The sequence below is a fragment of the Mastomys coucha genome, unplaced genomic scaffold (genome assembly GCF_008632895.1).
Source record: "Mastomys coucha isolate ucsf_1 unplaced genomic scaffold, UCSF_Mcou_1 pScaffold5, whole genome shotgun sequence".
NCBI lineage: Eukaryota > Metazoa > Chordata > Mammalia > Rodentia > Muridae > Mastomys > Mastomys coucha.
Genome location: NW_022196911.1, coordinates 44,324,572 through 44,332,839, shown reverse-complemented (window position 1 = coordinate 44,332,839; position 8,268 = coordinate 44,324,572). Strand labels below are relative to the sequence as shown.

At 40.2% G+C, this 8,268-nt stretch overlaps 1 long non-coding RNA gene across 1 annotated transcript in view; it reads left to right on the top strand.

The window, feature by feature from the left end:
- Positions 1-2,760: 2,760 nt before the first annotated feature.
- The window catches only part of LOC116077262, a 10,340-nt gene continuing 4,832 nt past the window's right edge, over positions 2,761-8,268 (top strand). Inside the window, exons 1-2 of the long non-coding RNA XR_004113197.1 lie at positions 2,761-5,427; positions 6,671-6,724. This is a non-coding gene — a long non-coding RNA (uncharacterized LOC116077262). The remainder of the gene's footprint in view (positions 5,428-6,670; positions 6,725-8,268) is intronic.

The window sequence follows — 8,268 nt, the reverse complement described above, 5'->3', positions numbered from 1 at the left end:
GATTAGGAGAAGAAGAGATCAAAGAAGAACTTCTTTGGAGAATTTTTAAGAAAGAACTTTTTAAGAGAACTTTTACAAAGAGAACTTTTTGGAGAAGAACTTAGAAATAAAGATTTAAATCACTTTTCAAGGTGTCTCTTTTTCTTCCTGTGACTTTCATTAGCAAGCTGGGAGTCAGCAGAGGAGGGGCAAAGGCTACTTTACTTAACCGTCCTCTGTTTTACTATGAGTTGCTAAACATCAGAGACTGCAGCTTCTGGCCTCAGAGGAACCCAGACAGGCAGGTCAGCTATAGCAGCAAAGTGACTTAGACTTAAGATAGGTAAACATTTTATTTAAACAGCAACCCTAAATATCTCAGAAGACCAAGTCTCACCCTCACCGACACTCTTTCCCCCTCAACTATCTTCAAGAGAACCAGAAAGACGAATCTCAGGCTGGCCCCTGGCAAAAAGCACTTTTATCTTGGTAAATTCACATAAATTTTAACATCATAACCAAAAAATAGATTTAAATAGTGCCAAGTACATTCATACTTCCATTTAAACTTCCATGTAACCAACCTCCAGAACTCCTTTCATTCTCTAAAACTAAAAATCTGTGCCCACTAAGCAGTAACTTGCCATTTCCCTTTGATGGTAGGCCCAAGCAAACAGCTGCTATTTACCTTATGTCCACTGATATGGCTACTCTGTGCACTTCATTTTAGTGAGATTATGTGTTCATAACTTCAATTATCACATGTATGTTGAATACCTCACATATGTATCTCCAGCCCAGATGTCTCTACTGAAATCCAGACTCAATGGAAGGTATTCTAGCTACTGTCTCCAGTACACCACACTAAAAACAGAAATTTTCCCTACCAAAACCTCCTTTGCCTCTGTGTTCCATATCCAAAAGAATGACACTATCTTCTAACCCTGTCCAGAGTGTAAGGGACTATTGCTTTTCTGCCTCCCTAGTATCATTTTATACTTATGTTTTATAATTTTACCATTTCTTCCTTAGGGACAACTTTCTTCACATTCCTAGGTCTTTAAGTGGCCTTCTAACTTAGACTTGTGTGACGTAAGTAATCTATAATTCTCAGCCTTTCAGAAAGTCCTGATAGGCTGTACACACATTAATTTCTAATTCACTAGATTCCCACAACTCTTAGGATTGCTCTTCTAGCCCATCCATTCTTTTGCAACACCTGTTGACCTGTAGAGCTGCTCTACCAGGAATACCCCCATGTACAGTGGGACTCAGGAAAGTGACCTTCATTATCCTTCCTGGCCTCTATTTCAGTTTTTCTAGACTTGGTCTTAGCAGGAGCTCCTCCCACCCAAACTCCATTCTCTGGGGACTCTGATTCTTGGTGCAAACCCAGGGTCCTCCTAGTTCCTTCTTGCTGCTCCTTTAAGCCTTCTAGCTTAGCTCCATTCATTTGTGACACCAGGCTGACCCACAGAAAAACTCTGCTTAGCTAGGATCCAGTATGGACAGCAGCAAGAAGAACAAAACAAAAAATTAAAAAAAAAAAAAAAAGACCACCAGCCCAACAAAGATAATACCAGAAAACACTCAAACAACTCCAGATGCCTAGATTACAGTACACAATAATAGTAATTAATAATAACTATACAAGTATGAATGGCCAAGACAGTATGCTTCTCCAGAGGCTAGCAGCCTATTGCAGTAGGCCCTGAGAAAAGCAGTTTAGCTGAAGCACAGGACTTCAAAAGTAGTTACTATAAATATGTTAAGGGCCATAAAGAGAATACATTTAAATGTTTTAAAGCCTGTAAAAACCTAAAGAATGAGATGATGAAAATAAAAATCTCAAGACAGGAAAGTAGAATTCAAAAGAGAAATCGAATCACTGCAGAAATTCCAAACTGAAGTAAAAATGAATATGAAAAACTTAAAAAGCCAAACAAAAACCTCAGAAGTAAGCCTCAGCAACAAATTAAAAGACATGGAAGAGAGAATTTCAGGTCATGGCAAGAAGTTAGAAGAAATGGAAGCTTAGTTAAAGAAAATGTTAGCTGGGCAGTGATGGCGCACACCTTTGATCCCAGAGGCAGAGGCAGGTGGATTTCTGAGTTCAGGGCCAGCCTGGTCTACAGAGTGAGTTCCAGGACAGCCAAGGCTACACAGAGAAACCCTGTCTTGAAAAAAAAAAAAAGTTAATCCTAAAAGCAAATGAGAAGTTAGGAGAAATGAAAGCTCAGGTAAAGAACATGTTAATTCTAAAAGAAATGATCAGTTAGAGAAAATACTAAATCTAAAAATAAATCTAAGCATAAAACAACTTTGTGATTGACAGATGAGGAAACATAATTTCTGCAACTTACCAGAACTCCAATGTTAGGACTTGCTCAGACTCTGCTCCAAAGTTCTATATGTGACTGTAAACCAGTATGCTGCCTCTCACAATTATATATAGAACTGTAGACTGGTAGATGTTCCCTGAAAGACTGCACTAGCTGTAGCCTGGAATGGGATCAAAAATCTTCCTGGAATCAAACAAACAAAAATATCTGATCATTCCTTGCCTTAGTTTTCCCAAAATTACCACATGGTAATTCTTGTTAGTTAAGTTTGTGTCAACTTGACACAACCTAGCATCATCTGGGAAGAAGAAACCTCAATTGTGAGAATGCCCCTATCAAGTTGGCCTGTAGACAAGCCTGTGGGCATTTCCTTGATTAGTGATTGATGTAGGAGGACCCAGCCCACTGGGGTGGTACCCCCACCCCCAGCAGTTGGTTCTGGGTTGTATTGAAAAGCAAACTGAGCAAGTCAGTAAGTAGTGTGTCTCCTCGCCTTCTGTTTCCGTTTCTGCCTAGAGTTCCCTTTCATGATAGATTACCACTGTAAGCTGAAACGAACCCTTTCCAAGTTTCTGTTGGTTATGGTGTTTATCACAGCAAGAAAAGCAAACTAGAACAGTTATAGCGGCAGGAGGAGAATTAAAATACAAAGTGCAGGGAAACAGGCCAGCAGGGAGGGCTGGGAGAAAAGAAAGGTCCCGATTCCTGGATAAACATGATGCTCATTACCAGCCTTCATCTTATCTCTTGAAATGATAGGCCTTTGGTAAGACTGTCTTCACACCTGCCAGGGTGGGATCTCCAGTAGAAGATCAGTAGCACAGAAAGCATACTTGTCCTACTTCCCGGTGGTTTGCCTGAAATGGTAAGATAGTTTAGAAGTCTTGGTGCATAAACATGTAACCTTTGTTCCATGGGAAGACTCCATGGGGAGACTTTGCTACACAGGACTTCTGAAGATGTCTATTCTTACGCCATGCTGTCTGTGAAGCCAAGGAGAGCCTGGCAGGGAACTCCATTGTAGTTTACCTCCTCTTTATTTCCTGCCTCAACTTTTTCCCCTTCACTTGCTTTCATAAGACTGTACAACTCACAGTGTATTAGCATATAAACTATCTGTTCAAGTCTCTGATTCTAGGCAAAGGCACTTTTCCAAGAAAATATAGCAGTTACATTCCCAACCCAATCATTATTACACATCCCTTGTGGAAGGTTCCAAATTATTGGCTTCCTGGCATGGTGCCTATGAAATGTTCTCGGAAAACCTGCTAAACCCGAATCTAATCAAACCTTTACACTTCATTTGAAGGGTGATACTACTTAGACATAACACTGGAAAGCAACAGATAAGTCAGGAATATGCAGCCTTCTTTTCCGTGCCATATGTCAAAAACATAGAAGAATTATGGGGGGAGATTTTTCCAGATTAACCTCCAACTGGAATCCTCAGAACTTGGTTGCATTATAGATGAATGTTCCATTAAAATCTTTAGAAAACCATTATAAAAATTTTAAAATGACTTAGAGAGACTGGTAAGATGGCTCAGAGGGTAGAGGAGCTTGCCACCGTGCCTGAGAACCTAAGCTGGATTTCTGAAACCTACACATTGGGAAAAAACGGACTTCTTTGGATTGTCATCTTCACATGCACTATGGCACAAGTGCCATGCACACACACAGATAAATGTAATTTTTAGTGACTTGTGTATTAGTTGTGGTTACTAATAGAATAATTGCTGAGTTCCTTTGATGTGATAGTAGTATATCATTCTGCAAAAGATTGCCTTTATCAGGTGGTTCATACTGAAGGGTTTGAGCAATCATTATGCTTTCTCTACTATATATTCTCAAAAAATATTTATATCTTTGTGTTTATGGAAGAAAAAAAGAATTTACATTTTGTAAAATATTGGCATTATTGAATGTAAGTTGAAGGCATTTATATTCCAGTCTGTTGACACCTAAGTGCTTAAAACTTTTCATAGTCAAAAGTAATAAGGCAAATGCCATGGGAAAAGTGGGTCAAAGTTAGGATATACCCCTGTAAGAAATGTGTTAAGCATCTTCTTTTCTTCAGCCAGTGTCGTGTTAGCAGCCAATATGTGATCAAAGGCTAGCTTATGTACCTCAAAGTGGATATTCAAACCCAAATTGCTATCCTCTCAAGATTCTTTTACCTTTCCTATCTCTGGAAGTTAGCCAGGTAGCGGGGAAAAATCAGTGTCATTTCTGCACATACAAATTCTTGTTGGCAGAATAGTCAGCAAGTAGTTCAGAGAGTTATTTCTCATATAAAGCTTCATTCAGTTTGCAGAAGTTGGAGGCAGTGAAGCTTTTTAGAGAAATTATTCTTTAGAGATAGATTTCAGTTGATGGTGCAGCCTCTTAGTGACAGACATGGATTAAGTAATATTCTTAAATGCACTTCTTTCAGGCTTCTGATGTTAGCACTACAGTTTTATTCAATGTGTAAACTTCCCCAACCTGGTTTGTTAATTTTTTATTTTGACCTGGTTTTCTATCATTTACCTGGCCTCAATCCCCAAGATTCCTCCAGGCAAATATACTCCTGCTTTGTCAGTGAACATTTGACTGACCAATCTGGATTCTTCCCCTATCACACATGGAAAGCCTGCTGTTACAGTTATGAAACCAGCCTGGCTATCTATGCTCTCAACACCAAACGATCTTCTCCCAGAATTGTTTCTGTTTGTGTTGGGAGCAGCTTCCCTCATGGCTGTTAGTGCTTATAGTTCACAAATGTTCATTCTTCCCAGGTATAATAACCTTGTAATCAGAGGCTGAGCTCATGGAAAGCAGCCTCCAAATCTTAGTGGCTTATTTAAAAAAAAAAAAAAGATACTCAGTAGTCCCATGTCAGCAGAAGCAGCACTGCTCCAGGCTATGGACCAATTTTGAGTTGTCTCATTTACCTCTGATTGTCTCCACCAATGGCTACCCAACTGAGATTCAACTCATGAAGGATGGCAGGAGTGCCAGTGGCAAGCAGAAACAAAATCCTTGGATCACATCAAGGTCTTAGCTCAAAACTGACCTGCTATCACTTCTGCTCACGTTCCATGGGCCAGAGCCCAACATCAGCAAGGTAAGCAAATATTCTCCATCTTGGTGAATTTTGCAGAGGGCAAGGAGAGAAAGAACTGCAGGCAAATGTACCTTAGCTTCTCTCAAGCTTGGTGTGTACTTACAGTTAAGTTCTGGCGGGGACTGGAGAGATGGCTCAGCGGTTAAGAGCACTGACTGATCTTCTGGAGGTCCTGAGTTCAAATCCCAGCAACCATATGGTGGCTCACAACCATGTGTAATGAGATCTGATGCCCTCTTCTGGTGTGTCTGAAGACAGCTACAGTGTACTTAGATATAATAATAAATAAAACCTTTAAAAAAATGTTCTGGCTAAGAGAATGTAGGAAAATGTAATATACTGCCTCTTGTCCTTTCTGGTCTAAGACCTGTCTTTCCCCTGCATACCAGCTAGAGACATGGTACTAAGCACAGATACTGATGGCATGGCTACCCTGCCAACCCTACCTTTGGCCTGTTACAAGTACTTTATTCATGCTCCTGGAGTTTTGTATTTCACTTACAATGCCTTAGAACCATCATTAATTCATAATTCATTCAGCAACTATTCACTAGGGGTCTTTGTGCCATGGGTCATGCTTAGCCTTGGAGAAGTGACAATGAGAAAACCTTACTTGGCTGTTTTGTATCTTGAATGACAAATCTTGAATAAGTTGTATAAAACTAAGTCTATAGTAATACAAGAAAAACTGGACACACAATGTACAAGGTCTTTGGGATGTAACAATGTTAACTTCCTATGTGTGACAGTATACTAGGATTTCACAAGATGTGGCTGCAGAGTAATAGGGAAAGGTTCCCAGGATCTCGGGAGTCTCACATCTACCTGCATGTAAACGTATATAAGCTCAAGCAAAAAAAACCAAAACAAACAAACAAACCCCCAAAACTCAGGTCCTTGGTTTCATGCTTATGCCCTAGAAGTAAGTTATAAGACTAAAAACATCAAGAGTCATTGATGAGAACTTGAACTTGTAATAACCCAACCTCAGTCATGCAAATGACATCAGTACCCTGACAGAGCAGAGTGGTTATGAATTAAGCAGGGAGATGCTAGGCAAGAATCCTTAGCCTGAACCATGAAGATGGAGCAAGAGTAATACAAAGTACTTGTCTCTTTAAATAAACATCCATATAACTTATCACCCAGCCAGAGACACTTGAAAATAATCATTGAAACAACTCGTATAATGAATTATGTTGGCCACTCTACCTTTAATACATTGTGCTGTTCTTTATTATAGCAACCCAGCCTCTTCTGACTAGTATGGAGGTCGGTGACTGTCTTATAAGCCGAGGTAAGATATACAAGTGTGAGTAACGAATAATTCCCAAACCTTAGCAACTTAAATGTACCCAAATGTTCACTTCTTGCTCATGCAAAAGATTATACGGTGTTTGTATTCCCCTTCTGTCTATTCAACTCATTTGGATTATATAACCTTTCTGGGTTGTTAAAAACTGGAAACAAAAACCTAAAGGGGGCATGATTTTATGGGCTGATCCACTGGCTTCAACAAGACAAGCATTCATCTTGCTCTCGTTCAGGTAGCAGTTCACAGGTGAGCAGGTGGGTGGTCCAGAGGGCCAGCTGAAGTGCCTCATGAGGCTATCTGGGCACCAGGGTTGGCTTTTCCTCCAAAGTCTATGGCATCCACAATTCACTGAGACTTGTTTGCAATGTAGCATCTCCAGAACTCTACGATACTAAATTAGGATGTTTTAGGTCACAGACTGTGGCAATTTATTGCAACCGCCAACTAGAATTAGTAATCAAACTCTATGTGAACAGACATGTTTCTTTCCATGAGAATATAAACTGAGCTAAGGGCCAGGCTGCCTTGGAAAGACTTCAGTGTTGTGACACAAACCCACTGGGACAGGATAGTAAAGTAAGGATGATAATGTAAACATGTCGACTGTTATTTCCAGAAGCAGTGAGTAGGGGCTAATGTAACTATTGATTTCCTACACAATATTGAAGGCCCCAATGAGAAGGCTGGTTAAATCAACCACATTGTGACTGTAACTAACAATTGAGTTACTAGGAAGCCCTTAGAAAGAATGCAAAAAGATATGTGTATTTTCACAAGAAAGTGAGTCACTATGTAAATGCAAATGTGGTAATGTCATGTATGCTAAGATTCCTTTTGTTAGAAAATCAAAACCCTATGTTTGGAGAGGAAAGTGCCCATTTGGAGGCATGGTGCTGAGCAGCAGTTAAGAACAGTGCCACCCTGCTGCTTTGGCTTCCCCCACACGTTGCCCTAGTGACGCTATGGCTGTTTCAGGAACTAAGAGAGGTAGGTCCTTGTTTGAACAAATTCCTAGAAGTAAGGATAAATGGGCAGATTATTAATTTAGCTCCTTCCAAACATAATACTTGAGTTTAAAGTGGTTGTATTCTGACAAGAAAGACAGGAAATGGTCTAACTCTGGTTGGCTCCTACCTTTCTAAGGACCCCAGGCAACAGAGCAGAGCTTCACTATGGTGTTCTGAATCTGTTTCTCCTCTGCTATACCCACCATCTTACTTTGTTAAGCCTTTCAATTCTTGGCTAATCAATGAAGAACTTGGTCCAATCTTACAATCAGGAGACAGTCCCTTCCCTCCATCCCAGCTTACCTACAATATTGTAGTTATGGAACTGGCTGAAAGAATACAGTCAGGAAGGTGAGAGGTAAGCTAAGGGTCCCCATGTAGGCCCTATAGTAAATGACATGAAGCTCCTTAGTCATGGATACCTTGCTCTGTGAAAAAGTTGAGACATGATATGTTGGGAACCATGAGAGCCCTGAGATAAATATCCTGCCCCAGCTAATTGAGAACCTGGAGATTAAC